Source organism: Pleurodeles waltl, chromosome 3_1 (genome assembly GCF_031143425.1).
Source record: "Pleurodeles waltl isolate 20211129_DDA chromosome 3_1, aPleWal1.hap1.20221129, whole genome shotgun sequence".
NCBI lineage: Eukaryota > Metazoa > Chordata > Amphibia > Caudata > Salamandridae > Pleurodeles > Pleurodeles waltl.
The window spans coordinates 992,538,160-992,555,110 of record NC_090440.1 but is presented as its reverse complement, the minus strand read 5'-3'; positions in this window follow the sequence as shown (position 1 = coordinate 992,555,110).

Sequence of the window (16,951 nt, the reverse complement as noted above, 5' to 3'; positions counted from 1 at the left end):
GTGGCGTAAAGATGTCGCGTGCTCCAATTTATGTGGGCATTGCTTTTGACCCCCTCCCTTCTCGGCCTCCCCCTCGCCCCGACCTAGCAGATGATCCGGCCTGTCAGGTTAAGACGAGGGTCCCAGCTGCTCCAGCTTAAGAGGGGCTCCTGGGACATCCTGCGACAACCCCAGATGGGCACATGCAAATTTTCTGGACAGACGAAAAAAGGGCATCAAGATCCTATTCAGAAGAAAGGGGGGTGGGTGACAGGGGGCGGCATCCCGTTTTTTATGCCATTGTAGATATTTGATATCCAGTTGGGCCTACCTCAACGGTTGACCGTCGGAGAGCTTATCCGTTTTCCGTTTATGCAAACTGAAGAGGGCTCTTCAGAAAAATCCATCATGGTAGCAGGAAAATTCTGCTTTTGCACCTTAGTGAAAAACTGTACCTAACGGCATGTAAATTGCACACAAATGTGGCTATGGAAACCTAATTTCCCTTTTGACAAAAAACTGTATCTATTGCTCTCTGTCTTCCAACCTGTGGTCTCATATTAGCTTACATGTTTAGAACATCCATAGTGCAGGTTTATCTCCATAACCCCACAAAGGCTAAAAATCGCATGGTGAAAAGGAAATGATGGTATTTCCAATGCGTAAGCTTTGGATGGTGTAATGATGCGCAACATAATTGTGTTATTTCAGTTTATTTCTTTGTGGATCAATTTTTATTTTTAAATTGAACAATTTGAAATTAACTTAAAGAGACTTTGTGTGTTTGGGTGCACACACACTCACATATATATTTAATGGAAAAAACTACTGTAAGAGATGTTAGATAAAAAGCCTAATTACAACTGAAATTGACCATCTACAATTATCGTAATCACCTCAAGCCCAGGGTTGGAATATCTGTTTTTTTTCTTATGGTTTGCATCTTCATGTATTATTATCAGAGGGTGGCAATAACCTAATTTATAGTTTTAATGTCTTAACTATAACTTTCCTTAATGCTCATTTTTTGAGTTATTTTTTTGGTTTTAATTCTATATTATTTGTTATTTTTCAGAAAGTGCACACAGTATTTGATCTGTGGATATGGATTCCTGGTATAGGAACCACTAGTGATCACAATAACTATAAATCTCGAGGTGGTTTGTGAGCATAACATGATCGTAATCAGCGTTTGGTTCATGATGCTATTTCTTTGGGGTTGAGGGAGGTGTGTGCTGTCATCCCTAGTATGGTTCATTCAGATAGCTGCTAGTTGCGTTACCCTAAAGGTTTTTGTAATGCTTAGCTCGTGAACCCACGGACCTTTTCCGAGCACCATGGAATGCCTGTCAGAGAATAAAAATATATGTGTGTGTGTGTGTGTGTGTATATATATATATTTATTTATATATATATATATATATATATATATATACATATATATATATATATATATATATATATATATATATATATATAAAAAAAACAATTTTTTGTGTATGGTTGGATGAGACTGTTTATAGAGTGGGAAGTATTGGCTGTTGTGTGTGAGATTTAGCGGGTGCCCCAGCCATTTGGAACTCATGGTGGGTTTGGAGGATCTTATTCTGTATATATATATATATATATATATATATATATATATACACACCCACACACACACACACAGAAGTGTAATATACTATTTATTACCCTTTGTTGTGTGTGGAGAGTGGTGATAATTCAGGAAGTACAAAGCCTTGAGTGGAATTTGCTGCACATCCCTTCCATCAACAATGTTCATAATATATGGTTTACATTATGGCATTTTTCATATGTATTTGTTTTACAAAATGCATTTAACAGAAACCAGAATGCAAGGAACTACAGGCCATATATATGAAGCCATTTAGCATTTATTAACAGACCAATTAACTATTTCAGGCTGGTAAGAAATGCCAAATGAGTTTTTCATATGTTCCAAAGCAGAAATGCGGTAGCAAATTGGAATTTCTACTCTATAGAAATCGCAATTTGTGGTTACCAAAATAGGAAATCGTAAATAGGGAATTCCTGTTTGCGATTGGTATAACCATGTGCAAAATATAAAAAGGCACCCAAAACTGCAGTTTTGGCAGGGCCACAGAGTGCCCACTTAGCCCTAGGGCACTCGAGCGCTTTACATGTGCACCACTTTATTGGGGGCGGGGGGGTTAAGGAGGGCCTTAGGCCCATAGGTACCCTTGGTTTAGCATTTCCAAATTTGTGATTCAGAAATTACAAATTTGGAAATGCAAAACCGTTCGTACCTATGGGCCTTGGGTTTTTTGTTCTTAGTGCATTTTGTTTGATTGGTATGCATTCCCCAACAAGATGGCTTTGATTGAGGAGATGAACACATTTCTGTTTGTCGGTGCAGTTCAGCTTTTCAGCTTCTACTTTTCCACCAAAAGTACTTAATTCACCAGTCTCCCCAACCCAGCCTGCACATACATGGCGCTCTCTGCTTTTCATCACTGCATTAAATAACATAATGGAGCAGCCAGGACTAGTATTAGAAGGACGTTTTCTTGATATAATCTCTGTGCATTCCTCAAGCTGTGCGGCACTAATATACCTTATTATGTAGTCAGTCATAACATTAACGTCAACAAGGGATGGGTTGTGATATCCCATTCCCAAAAGCGAGGTACTGGAGATGGCAAATTGACCTTGGTTCGCTGTTGCAATAGTTGACTGCCTACATTACATGGCTGCACTGATGTCGGTGGACTGTTGCACGTTATTCGCTTATTTGTATGTCGCAAAATAGACATTTATACTGCAAGAAAAGTGCTAAAACGGATGGTTAAAATTATGTTTCTGCTATTGCTTCCTGCATAATTTGTGAACACTGGTGCAAACCATGCAGTCTGGCTGGACCCTGGTATCATGTCTGGAAAAATAGATTTTGCACCAACACAAGTCTTTAATATGCCCATGATTTTTTAGCTCCATGTTTGTAGACCCTACTGCCCAGCCCCTTGTCTCCCTCCTCTCTCCTAGCACCCCTTAGTTTCCGTCTCCATCACGAAGTCTCATATATTTCCTCACAACCAGTGCTGTCCTGCGCTCTGTATCCCTCCCCATCCTATGTCCTCCAGATCTGCCACCCCTTATTTCTCAGCATCAACCTCAAGACCCAGCTACCCACTGCCTCCCTCCCCCTCTCTCTCTGCCCTCCGTGTGGTTCCAAGCTCCATCTCCCAGCCCCCACTATCTGTGAGCCCCTACTGCCTCCCAGCATGCACCTGCTGCCGGCTTCTGTTATAACTTAGCCCTAGTATCTACCGGGCCCCGAGGTCTTTTCACACCCCCTCGGTTTCTCGCACTCTCTCTCTCTCTCATCATAACTCCTCCCTTATTTCCAGATTCAATTTTTTAGGCCTTATTTTCTCCCAACATTTCCCATCTTCAGCCCTCCTCTATCTCCCAGCATCTACCAAATGCCTCACTACCTGACAGCTGCCCCCTCCAGCAGTTTACTGAGTCTGTACCTTCTAAGCTGCAAGGCCGGATTACTGGGAATGGACTGATCTGCAGGAGAATTATGTATTAAGCTTCTCTGAAAGGAGGAAGCACACTTTTAGAAAAATGTGACCTTAAATGAGTAGAGGAAGGCTGTAGCTGTCTCCCCGTGCCTCTGTGGCGCTGCCCGTCCAGGCCCCCAGGGTGGAACCCCTTTGACTCAGCGCTCATGTGTCTTATTTTATCATTACTTGGGAAGGCCACGTAATATTTCTTGTGCTGGTGACCCATTTCATGAATATTTGGACAAAAGACCTTTTATTCATTTAAGTTTTATATTGAGCACACTATGTCAAGCGCAAAAGAATGAGACTTTAGTGCAGCGTATCACTACAATGTATATATAAAGCTTAACATAGGGAAGCTAAAAATCCTTTCTGAAAATCAATAGTACGGATAGCAATTGTCACAGAAAGTGGGCACAAAAGGAGCGCAGTAGAATACTGTATAAAGATTTGTACATATTCAAAACTAAATACTAGGGTCACCTATAGATGAAGGGATGGGAGTGAGAATGCAGTTAAATATTCAAATATTAGGATTTAGCGCAGAAGCTGACATGTCGAGAGCGAAGATGGAGCTACAGAGGTAATTTTCGGGGGCGTAGCTCGGCCAGTAAGACTGGGGTGGGGGGTGAGCTTCAGATTTCCCAACAGTCCCGCTGGGCTATCCTCTAAAAATACATTATATGAGAAGTAAGACATGAGGAGGGCTTAAGGTGAAACGAAAAGAGAGAGGAATGACCATTGTTAGGGGTACCTAAAACACAATATTTTTCAAACTAACAATTTTTAAGGCCTTCAAGACCGACACAAGAGTGTGTGTGTGCATGTTCTTGTCAGTGTGGCCATGTAAAAATCCCAGGTGAAATCCGGCAGACACCACACTATACCCAACTGAAAGCACTTGTACCTAACTATTTACTATATAATACATTTATTAGGGGGGTGTGTAACACCGCAAACACTCCTCTGAAACTATGCCTCTGGTAGTTTTATAGTTGGATAGGAGAAGTTAATTCCTCTCCTAAACATAATGTGCAAATGAGCCCTCCTCAGTTCTGGTGGAATGCACATCACCAGACCGTACAGCTCCAGAAGGAGCCAATTGAGTGATCTCAAGACCAGTGAGATGCATTCAGATTTCTTTGTGTTTGTGATTTGTCTTGTTGTAGAGTTCAGTGCTTTTGGAGTCTTTAACCTAGATTTAGGAAAAAAGCCTGGTGAGTAAGATGTACTGTTGTCCATTCTGGGGTTAAACAAACACTGGACTATTGTTTGCAGATCCTGTTCAGAAATCAGGTATTGGGGTTCCAAATGTTGCGCAACACCATAGAGTGTTTCCTGCAATGTTGCTTACATGACTTATTAGTGAGAGTTGGTTATTGAGCCTAAAATCCAGGGGCTCAGCTTTACTTACTGCTGTTGGCTAACTCCACAGTGTTTGAGTCCAGTAGCTATATGGAGACAGGCATCATGCTGGCTGGGAGCAGGAGAAGGAATTCAGGTTTGTGAGGTTTAGGATTTAGAAAGTGTTTGGATAGAAAGGTCTCTGTTATTTCTAGGCCTTTCTTTAGATCAACAGTGTTTTGTTCAGATCTAATTTTGAGATAGAGCTCAAAATGGTAAGCACATTGATGAATATTAAGAACTAGTTTTCTACTTTTACCCAAGCTTTTTATGTAGGGGGTCAAATTGGGGTGGGAAATTGGTATTGAATACTGCAGAACAACTCTACAAAAATGGTTCCAAAGGCTTTGGCTTGGATCGAGACCACTACGAGGTGTAAGATTGATTCACAGTTCTGGAGGCAGTATAATATATTCTCTCATAAAGTCATAAGGGGTGCTACTTTAAAAGTATGTCTTTTTTGTAAAATGGATTCTCTATTATACACCCTCTCGTGTCAGGAAAATGTTTCCTTCAGTCTCGGGGGAATGCTTTAGATGGAAACTCAGGTTGGGAGATTGTTCACATGTGTGTTGTACCTTTCGGGTCTTAGCAGAGTTTTGGGGCAGAGTGTTCCAGTGGCTCAGCATTAAAGTACAGGAGTCTTCAACTCCGGACCCCTGTGGGGCTCTTTTTGGAATCTCCAGCTGTCCAAATATATCTATTCAATCAAAACAGATCTTTTTCATTGCTTCTTTAATAGCAAAGTCACTAATATTACAACAATAGAGAACAGTGCCCCCCCATCATACGAACTTTGGGAACGCAAGATGAAATGAGTACGGTCAAAACAACAACTTTATGTTCAGAGAACAGGTGCAATTCAGAAGCATCGCAGCATCTGGGGGGAGGCATGAGCCATAAAAGTCCCGAGGAGATCATAGGGATAAACTGGTGCATATTTATATATGTATGTATACGTAGGTATGTTTATGTATTACTATGTGTGTTTAATCAATTCCAATCATGTTGACATTACATATGAATTTTGTTCTTATGGAAACCTTTTTATCTTCTCTACCTGCAAAATATATCAAATAAAGCATTACAAAAAAACTAGTTTGCTCATATTTTCATTGAGTGGCTCAACGTGTAACTTAAGTAGTGTAGGCACCAGAATGGAGCCTTGTGCCACACCAGGAGAGGAAGGTGAAGTATCCGCGGAGAAGTTTCCCATTTGAACAGTCTTAGATCTGTTTTCCAGAAAAAAACTTATAGCTTAATGGATAGTTCCATCCATTCCCATCCTTTCCTGGAATATGTTGAGAAGGGCCTTGTGGTGGACCCTTTGAGATGTTGCTATAATTTGAAGAGAACTAGTAGCCGTGACTCTCCTTTGTCTATAATCTTTAATACATCATCAACAACTTGTAGGGTTGCTGTTTCAGTGCTTCATCCTTCAATGAAAACTGCTTGGTTTGAGTATAATAGTACAGTAGTAGTTGCACTTCTTAATTTGAAAATTTAGGGCCTGATTTAGAACTCTGCTGATGGGTTACTCCTTCACAACAGTGACAGATATCCTGTCTGCCAAAATCTAAATCCCATAGCATTGATACTCAAAGTACGGCTTGGGTGGCGCATGCGGACCTCCTGACCTTATAATTGAGTGAAATTTCAATAATTTTACACAAAATTCTGTGTAATTGCAGGAGATGCAAATCCATCAATTTGCAGTCTATTTAAGGTTGAAACTTTATTCTATTCTTTATATTCTTGCAGTCCTATATAGGCCTACCAGTGCTGCCCAAGACAATGAAGAAGTCGGACAGTGGTTACAAAAATCAGCTCGTAATTTGAAATTCACAAAACAAAGCAATTTATGTAGGTGTAATTTAAATTTTGCCCAGGCCTAATCCAAACCTGCAGTCTATCACTTAGATAACATTGACAGTTCTGCGCTCAAGACCATCACGAGTGGTGTTCCACAAGCAGTATGGATGGCCAGGTGAGAAGGGTGGTGGCAGGTAGCGTAGCTCAGTGATGGGCAAAGGATGTCAAACTTGGGCTTTTTCATGAGTAACAAATGGATCCTATGAGATCAAAGAAAGGGGCATGGATGAACCATATAAATTCCCCTTTCCAAGATGGTGATCTGTCCATAGGATTATATCTAAGGTTCTCAATTACAGATAAAGGGCAGTCTGTTCCTATTTGAAATATCTATAAGGAGACATTTACATGTGATGGATGACTCGTGACTAATTTGTTCCCTTATTTGTCAATTAACTCTTCATTTACTAGCTACTATTTATTTGCCTGATTTTTGTTTCTTTCAGTTGGAATGTCTACTCGGTCAACTTCTGCATGTAGCCTTCCTTGATGGTTTTTGATTGGTTCCTCTACTCTGATGTTGGGGGTGAGTTTGAGGATGTTGGTGCCTTAGTATTAACTTGTATGTCAATCTTCATGTTCATTTAAAGTACAAGATTTCCAAGGTTTTTTTTTTGTTACACTTTGTGTTTTTTCCGGCTAACAGGTACCTACTGATGGAGGCACTTTACAGCTTTCATGTACACTGTTAAGTGCAGGGTATTACTTTGGCTACTGAGAAGGGTTGCCTTTTTCTCAGGCAATGAAGAAGAGGACTCATCAGAATTTAGGGCCAGATGTATCAAGCCTTTTAGCATTCGCAAACGGTGCGAATGCCCGTTTGCGAATGCAAAAATGCCTTTCAGTATTTATAAGAGGCATTCGCAACTCAAATTTAAGGAATCGCTAAAATAGCGATTCCTTAAATTTGCAAGCCCATTTAGAGAATCGCAAATTGCGATTCTCTAAATAAGAAATCGCAAATAAGGAATCCTTATTTGCGATTTCTAAACCACATGTATCAAGCAATTCCTTAATGCAAATTTGGCATTAAGGAATCGCAATTACCACCAAGTATGTGCAAATTTTAAAAATGCATTAAAATGCATTTTTAAAATTGACTGTAATACACACATGCCCATTTGGCATGTGTGCACCTTACATGTCCATAAAAACGTTTTGGGGTGCAACAGAGGGAGCCTTAGGCCCCCAGCACCCTGGGGTTTTGCATTTCCAAAATTGCGAATTCCAGTTAGGAATTCGCTATTTGGGGAATGCAAAAAAACACAAATATGGGCCTACAGGCCCACAGGTGCGAATGGGGGCTGTATCGTAATTTGCGATTCGGTAATAGCATTTGCGATTTTTAAGAAATCGCTATTAGCGAATCGTAAATATGATGCAGCTCTTAGGGTGTAGGGTGGGTACTGTTTTTTTGGGTGGTAAGGGCATTTTTAGATTTTAGGGTTGGTATCGGTTTTGGAGTGGAAAGGAGGTTTTAGATTTTAAGGTGGGCAAGGGGTTTTGAGAGTGAAGGGCATTATTAGGTTTGAGGGTGGGTATGGGTTTTGGAGTGGTAAGGGATTTTTAGGTTTTAGAATGGGTATGGGTTTTTGGGTAGTAAGGGCCTTTTTAGGCCTTAGGGCGGGTACAGTTTTTTGGGTAGTAAGGGCATTTTTAGTTTTTGGTGTGGGTATGGTTTTTGGGTGGTAAGGGCATTTTTAGGTTTTAGGATGGGTATGGGTTTTTGGGTGGTAAGGACATTTTTAGGTTTTAGGGTGGGTATGGGTTTTTGTGCGGTAAGGGCATTTTTAGGTTTTAGGGTGGGTATGGGTTTTTAGGTGGAAAGAGGTTTTTAGGTTTTATAATGGTTATGGGTTTTTGGGTGGTAAAGGGTTTTTAGGTTTTAGGGAGGGTAGGGGTTTTGGGTGGCAAGAAAGTTTTTTGGGTGGGTATGGGTTTTTGGGCGATATGAGCATTTTTAGGATTTAGGGTGGTTATGGGTTTTTGGGAGGCAAGGGATTTTTAGGTTTTAGGGTGGGTGTGGGTTTTGGGTGGTAAGGACCTTTTTAGCCTTTAGGGTGTTATGGGTTTTTGGGTGGTAAGGGCATTTTTAGGGTTTAGGGTGGGTATGGGTTTTTGGGTGGTAAGGGGTTTTTAGGGTTGGTATGGGATTTAGGGTGGTAAGGTTATTTTTGTGCTTTAGGGTGGCTATGGGTTATTGGGAGTTAAGGGGTTTTTAGGTTCTAGGGTGGGTTATGGATTTTTGGGTGTCAATGTGATTATATATATATATATATATATATATATATATATATATATACATATATATATATATATATATATATATATATATATAAAAACGCTCTTTCTATAGAAACTGGGTCCTAACTATAACTACCTAGTGGCAACAGTCACTAGATGATATATATATATATATATATATATATATGGGTTATACTTACCACTTTAGTTTTTACCACGCATATGTCTTTACCAACCATGCTTTTACAACAACATTTTCATGGTAAAGGCATATGCGTGGTTAAAAACTTTCATTATAAATGCATGCATGGTAAACGCATGTGTGGTTCCGTCATACATCCTGTTAAGGGCCTCTCCTAAATATATTGAATCATTTAAGTATGTATTAATGTTTGGTACCAAAATCCGAGCATAAAACATTAATATTTTACCACCTTTTCAAAGGAGGTGGTAAGCCATTCGCAAATGGAAAGGAGTCCCCAAGGGACTCCCTTCTGTTTAGTCAAAGTGTGCTAACATTTTGAGGAGCAGGCAGTGGTGCCTGTGACCACTGCCTACTCCTAAAAAGGGTCCTAAAAAGTGTTTGCAAAATGTTACATTTTTTTAAAGCATCCCGTTTTCCTTTTAGGAAAATGGGCTCCATTCTTTTTTTTTTGCATTTCTTTGTTGGTTAACTTAAAGCACTTAAAGCATCACAATACATAGGAAGGGGAAAAAAAACCTCCAAAAAGAAAACATCAAAGGACATCAGAGGACAAATACAGAGCAGTTTGGCCCAGCATCAGAGACCGGATTATAGATGGATGCAAGTCATAGATTTTCATGCGCAATTGTAAAACTGCGTTCCATACATGAGGGAGGGACGGATTTAGGGAATGTATCTTTTGGGAAGGCTGCTAGTTTAACAGCTCGGTTGCAAGTGGACGGTTGTCTTGAGGCAAAGGGAGAAAAACAGAGGTGGGGCAGTAGTGACGCTGAAAGGGGGGTAGGACATGATCAGTGTCAAGGTGTTTGTGTCCAGTATACTGGGGAAAGGGGAAGAGTGCCAAGTAGGGGGGCTGGGGGCATTGGGGGAGGGGATGACGGAAGGAAGGAAAACGAAGAGGTGCAGAAAACACGGGGTACGGATCGATGTGGGGTAGGTGGGTAGGAGGTGAGGGGGGAAGGATGGGGGGGAAAGGAGAGATATGCTAGTGCAGCTTTGTGTAAATATACTGCCTTCATGGGGGCTAAGGTGTAGAGAGGGGGTCATACAAGTGAATAAGAGGGCGTATGAGGGAAGGGGTGTTTGCGGTCAACGCACATCGCCATGAAGGAAAGAGGCCCAGATTTATAGAAAGACATCTGTTCTATCTTGTAGGTTATATATGATTAGTTCATGGGAGGCTGTTTGATACATTGCTGTAAACCATTCGTCATGGGAGGGAAGGTGTGGTTGAACATCAGTCTCGGAGGATGCACATCTTGGCTGAGGCTAGTGCTGTGTGAAATAGATGAATTTGCGGACAAGAGAGGTCTTGGACCTCCCCTGCATCATGTAGGATGATCAAGGGCCGGGAGTGAGGGGACGGGATTGGGGTGGTTTCCCATATCGTGTTCCCCACTGCGACCCAATAAGGTTGGATGGATGGGCAATCGCATAGGATGTGGATCAGGTCGCAATGGGAATGAGGACAATGCCAGCGGTTCGCATGAGGCAGTAGTCCCACAGCTCTCAGTTTCACTGGCGTCCAGTACCATTCATGTAGGGTTGTAAAAAGACGGCAAAAGTTCATCCGAGCCTCTCGCGCGACATGGTCGCGTGCCTTCATTAAGTCGGTCCAATAGTCCATTTCATAGTCCATCTGCAGTCTCATCTGCCATCTTGTACGGAGGGTGTTTAAGAGGGGCAGGGAGAATGAATGGGGGTTCACCAGATTGTAGATGCCTGACATCAGTCCCCGGAAGGTACCCCAGGTCTTGAGGTAAGAAAGCAGGGTCGAGGACTGAGGGGTCCATGGGCAAGCACCCATGTGACAGTTAAGGCAGTGTTGGAGCTGCAGATACCGCCACGATTGTTGTCTTGGAAGACCAAACTCATCATGGAGGACTTAAGACCCTCATTATCCGAAAGCTGGCCAAGATGAGAAATACCTGTCGATCTCTAACTGTCCCTGTCAACTGCCTCACCCCCAATTAGCAAACTGGCATTGCCCCAGATTGGTGCATGATCATGAATACAGGGGTCTACAGCGAAGAGGCAGTGAATTATTTCACCATGGCTTGTATCATTGGGTTGGCAGGGCAAATCATGGTGTCCCTGGTGACGTACAGTAGATTGAGTCCTTGGGGACTCCGTAATAGCGTGCATTCTGTCATTACTGACATCGGGGGAGCATATAGGCAAGCTGAGACAGGTGAAGGGTTAGTGCATAATATTCTACTGAGGGAAGGCCCAGGCTGCCACACGCGTGATGGGCTATAAGTTTAGGGCTGGATAGGCGTGGCCGAAACAACCCCTATACAAAGGAACGTATGCATTTGTCCACCAAATGTTAGGGCTCCATTTTTTATAAAAAATGTATTGCTTTATCTAAAAGTAATCATAGACCTTTTGGTCTGCTGACCCCAGCAGTCTATCAGGTCTGTTACTCTAGATGATAATGGGTCACAATTTATGACCTGTCACAAACATATTAATGAGGTAGGTCAAATTGCGACCCACTACAGTTCAGCATATTGTGAACCAAGCTATTAATCTATAGGATGGTTTGCAAAATACCCATGGATTTGGTAGGAGTTAGTGCACAAATTGCGACCTCTTCTACTGAATTCATTATAATGCATTCCAAATAAGGAATCAAACATTGTGCCAAACATAAATCATTACATTCTAAGCCTTTTGACCTCTACAACTGTTACCAGCAGCTACTGAACATTGGCATAGGATTTGTACTGATTTTATAATGGATCTTCCACACTCAGAAGGATAATGCACAAAAAAAGTTACAAGGACCCTTTTTCAAAGAAAGCCTTTCTCCTTGTTCCACGTTACCAACAGCTGAAGAAATGGTTCGGAGGTTTTTGATTGATAGTTTTCGTCTTCATGAATAATGTATTTTCTGATAGAGTTCCTCAATGTCTTACTTTTCTGGAAATGTCTGTGTGAGGCATCAAGAGATGAGCAAGCTTTTTCTACTTGTATACATCTTAAGTCAAATGGGCAAACTGAGTGAACTAATGAAAGGCTAGCGGCTACGGTTATACATCTCAACATAATTGGGGGGGGGGGGGCTTCTATTTACATGAAATCTTCTTATAAAAATACAACCCACGAATCACCACAGATAAATCCTTTGGTTCTAGTGGCTACTTATAATTTGCCTCAGTTACAGAAGCACAGGTTACTTATTGCTGAAAGTTTACAACATTCTAATGTGGAGAATAAGGAATATGCCGATGAATCAAGATACATTTTTCTCCTTGTGTTCTTGGGGAGAATATTTTTCTGACTTCCTGTTTTCTTCCTTTTCATACATTGCCAGTTAATGTGTCAACCATTGTTTTGCCCATTTGTGATAACTAGTCAGATCAATCCTAATGCCTGTGTGTTGAAGTTGCTTATGCTTGAAGATTCATTCTGTTTTTCCTTCATTACAAATTAAGCAAGATGTGTCTGATTCTCATCATCAGCTTCCACCTTCAAGGGCCGCCAGAATATAAGGTTCAGGAGGACGTCATATTGTTAAATCTGTGCCAGGATTTTACCAGGGATTGTATGCATTCTGGAGAAGATGTCCACCCTTTGTGTAGTTGGGCAGCATATTGCTGGATGCAACGTATAGCCTGTGGTTAAGTGTCCTCACCACCTACATTGCACTGGAGTTCTGCACTCATGATCTCTCAGAAGGGTGTTCCGCAGGCTATGAGAAGTATCAGGTGAAGAGGGGGCAGTGATATTGCAGAGCCCAGTGTCAGGCAACGAATATTTGCCTTTCTTCTTCTTCATGTGCCAAGTTGCCACCATGAGTATCAGCAAAGGGATGTGGACAGGCCTTATAAACTGCCCTTTCTAGGATGGTTACCTGTACAGAGAAAACTGAGGTCCGAATGTAACAATAATCATAGGTAAAGAAGCATTTACAAGTTACATAAGCTTTGCAATGTATTTGTTGTGTTGTTTTCCAGCACATTCTACACCCACTTACTACTATTTTTGTCCATCATTTTTGTTTCTAACAGTTGGAACTTATACTACACCTTACTCTGGATATCTGTGTTTAACTCTGTGCTTTCCCCTGGTGTCAGGGGGAGTTTGTTCCCTTGGTACTACCCTCTGTGCTAACCTTCATCTTCAATCACGAGCTACAAGATTGCCAAGGAGGATTTTTACACTTTTCCTTCTTGGTTAAGGAGACAGTTGACACATTTCACCTGTACTATTAAGTGTAGTGTGGGTCCATGGGTAGCGGGAGAAGTCGCCATTTTCTCGGGCAATCAAGAAGGAGACCGTCTAGATATTTTCAGTATCCACTCCTTGACAGTCGTGTCCAAACAGTCCCATGCTTAGGTAACTAAACCTAGTGATTCTCCTACATTGGGGCTCTGTCACAGAAGAAAGCTTCAACTTGCATCAAATCCCGAGCACCAGTAGAACCACATGACCCAACTGCAATTTCTTGTGGACCAACATTAGTTCCATTTGGGCAGAGATCTGTAGACCAGACTTGATCATTCCTGATAAAAAACTGAAGGAAAACAGTTTGTCATTGCATTAGTATAAAAACCGGAACCAACAATGTTACTCATAAGAGTTACAAATTTGAGTAAAGTATACTATAAACAAAACCTGACACACAGGTTAAACACATCCTTGGATACACAACAATGTTAATGGAGTTGAAGATACGTTGGCTATAAGCCTCGAAGATTGATTTTCTTGGGGCACAGTCCCTTCGGAGTACTCTGAGAATAGAGCTGATTTTTTCTCCACTAAAGCATGCTGTGGCATTGAAACCCCTCCTACAGTGGGCAATGCTATGGATTGTTTATTGTGATGGGCTCTTCCAGAAGGGCATGAAAGAGATCTGTTTCTTGGCAGACAACCAAAAGATACTCTGAACCTTGAGTATTAAATCTCATCTCGGTGGGCTGGATCTGAAATGTATTTCAGACTACAGGACTTGCGCTCACAGGAGCTTAGAATTACAAGAGATATAGGCCCTCATTCCAACCCTGGCGGTCGGTGTTAAAGCGGCGGCTAACCCGCCAACAGGCTGGCGGTTAAAAAAATGGAATTCTGACCCTGGCGGAAACCGCCAACAGAGACCGCCACTTTAACACTCCGACCGCCACGGCGGGACAAACAAACAGCGCGGCGGTCACCGCCAACAGACAGGCGGGAGACAATGTACTGCCCACCCTATCACAACCCACCAATCTGCCACCTTTTCCGGGGCGGTAGCCCCGCCGATAAAAACACGGCGGAAACAGACATTTCAAACCAAAAACGCTCACCTCCATACACCCCACGAGGAATCTGGACAGCATGGAACCCGAATTACACATCCTACCAGCTATTGTATTCCTGCTCCTCTACCAGGAGCACGAACGCCGGCGCAGAAGACAACGGTGAGTACTGCACCTACGACACAGGGGAGGGGGGAGGAGAAAATATTACGGGGACACACATACGCGACACATCCACCCCCACCCCCACCCACTACAACACACACATCAATGCATAGCAATACATCACTGTTACAACCCCCAAGCCCCCCGAAAGAATGCAAAGACAAAAGGAATAGATCATAAACAGTCTAATATATTGGATTATTGCCTTATAAAAATATCACACATTTAAAACTAATATATACATAAATATTAAAAGTCCGATAATTCTAGCTGTCATTGTCCGTGGACCACTGGGCCCAAATCACATGGGCAAGGCCCACACAAGATACCTGACCTAAACGGAGAGAACACTGCAGGGGCATCAGATAGAAAAACTACAGGCACCTCAGGAGGTAGGGAAGGGGGGGCACCTCAGCCACATGAGTACACGACGCCAGATCCACGAGGGGCCTCCATGGCCACTGTCCCATCCTGGGGAGTGCAAAGCCACAGTCTCACAAGTCTCTACAGTGGGTGGGTTGCCCACTGTTCCATCCTGGGGAGTGCAAAGCCACAGTCTCACAAGTCTCTACAGTGGGTGGGTTGCCCACTGTTCCATCCTGGGGAGTGCAAAGCCACAGTCTCACAAGTCTCTACAGTGGGTGGGTTGCCCACTGCCATATCCTGGGGAGTGCAAAGCCACAGTCTCTCAAGTCTCTACAGTGGGTGGCTTGCCCACTGTCCAATCCTGGGGAGTGCAAAGCCACAGTCTCTCAAGTGGATAACAGTCTCCACTGGTACTGGAGGGGGACTAGTGCCCAGAGTGCTTCGTGCAGCCCTGCCCGACACAGATGCGGGCGTGCCCCTTCCGCCAATGGGCCAGCGGTGCTTGAGATGAAGGGCCCAGTTCAGTGGTGCTTGAGACGGCGGTGGCCAGCGGATCGGTGCTTGAGATGAAGGGCCCAGCGGAGCGGTGCTTGAGACGGCGGTGCCCAGCGGAGCGGTGCTTGAGATGAAGGGCCCAGTTCAGCGGTGCCCAGCGGAGCGGTGCTTGAGATGAAGGGCCCAGCGGAGCGGTGCTTGAGATGAAGGGCCCAATTCAGCGGTGCTTGAGATGAAGGGCCCAATTCAGCGGTGCTTGAGATGAAGGGCCCAGTTCAGCGGTGCTTGAGACGGCGGTGCCCAGTTCAGCGGTGTTTGAGACGGCGGTGCCCTGTTCAGCGGTGCTTGAGACGGCGGTGCCCAGTTCAGCGGTGCTTGAGACGGCGGTGCCCTGTTCAGCGGTGCTTGAGATGAAGGGCCCAGTTCAGCGGTGCTTGAGACGGCGGTGCCCTGTTCAGCGGTGCATGAGACGGCTGTGCCCAGCGGAGCGGTGCTTGAGATGAAGGGCCCAGTTCAGCGGTGCTTGAGACGGCGGTGCCCAGTTCAGCGGTGTTTGAGATGGCGGTGCCCTGTTCAGCGGTGCTTGAGACGGCGGTGCCCAGTTCAGCGGTGCTTGAGACGGCGGTGCCCTGTTCAGCAGTGCTTGAGACGGCGGTGCCCTGTTCAGCGGTGCTTGAGATGAAGGGCCCAGTTCAGCGGTGCTTGAGACGGCGGTGCCTTGAGACGGCGGTGCCCTGTTCAGCGGTGCATGAGACGGCGGTGCCCAGCGGAGGGTGCTTGAGATGAAGGGCCCAGTTCAGCGGTGCTTGAGACGACAGTGCCCAGTTCAGCAGTGTTTGAGACGGCGGTGCCCTGTTCAGCGGTGCTTGAGACAGCGGTGCCCTGTTCAGCGGTGCTTGAGACGGCGGTGCCCAGTTCAGCGGTGTTTGATTGAAAGGGCCCAGTTCAGCGGTGCTTGTTTGAAAGGGCCCAGTTCAGCGGTTCCAGCCCAGGCATGGGTGTCACTCGCCACCTGGCATGTGGCTGGCAGGGCCTTCCTGCCCATCTGTCCGTTGGCTTGCGGGGCCCTCCTGGGCTGCCGTACCGGGCCTCTGGGTGTCCTCCTGCACACCTGAGAGGGGGCTGGTGGGGCACTCCTGGGCAGCTGGCCTGCTGCCGGACTTGTCGGGCGTGCTGCCCTTTCCACCCTTCCCTGGTCGTCTGTGGCCCTTTGACCCCTGTGGTGGTGTGCCAGGTGGCACCCCACTTCCAGACGGAGCCAGGGTAGGGATTTTGGTCCCTGGTGTCCGTGGCCTCTCGCTGGATGAGCTTCCCTTGGGTGTTGAGGTGTGTGCAGGCTGGTCTGTAGGTGTGTCTGGGATAGGCAGAGGTACAGGGGATTGGGTCTGGGTGGCCGTCAGTGCTGAGGCCAGAGCGTTGAACGATCG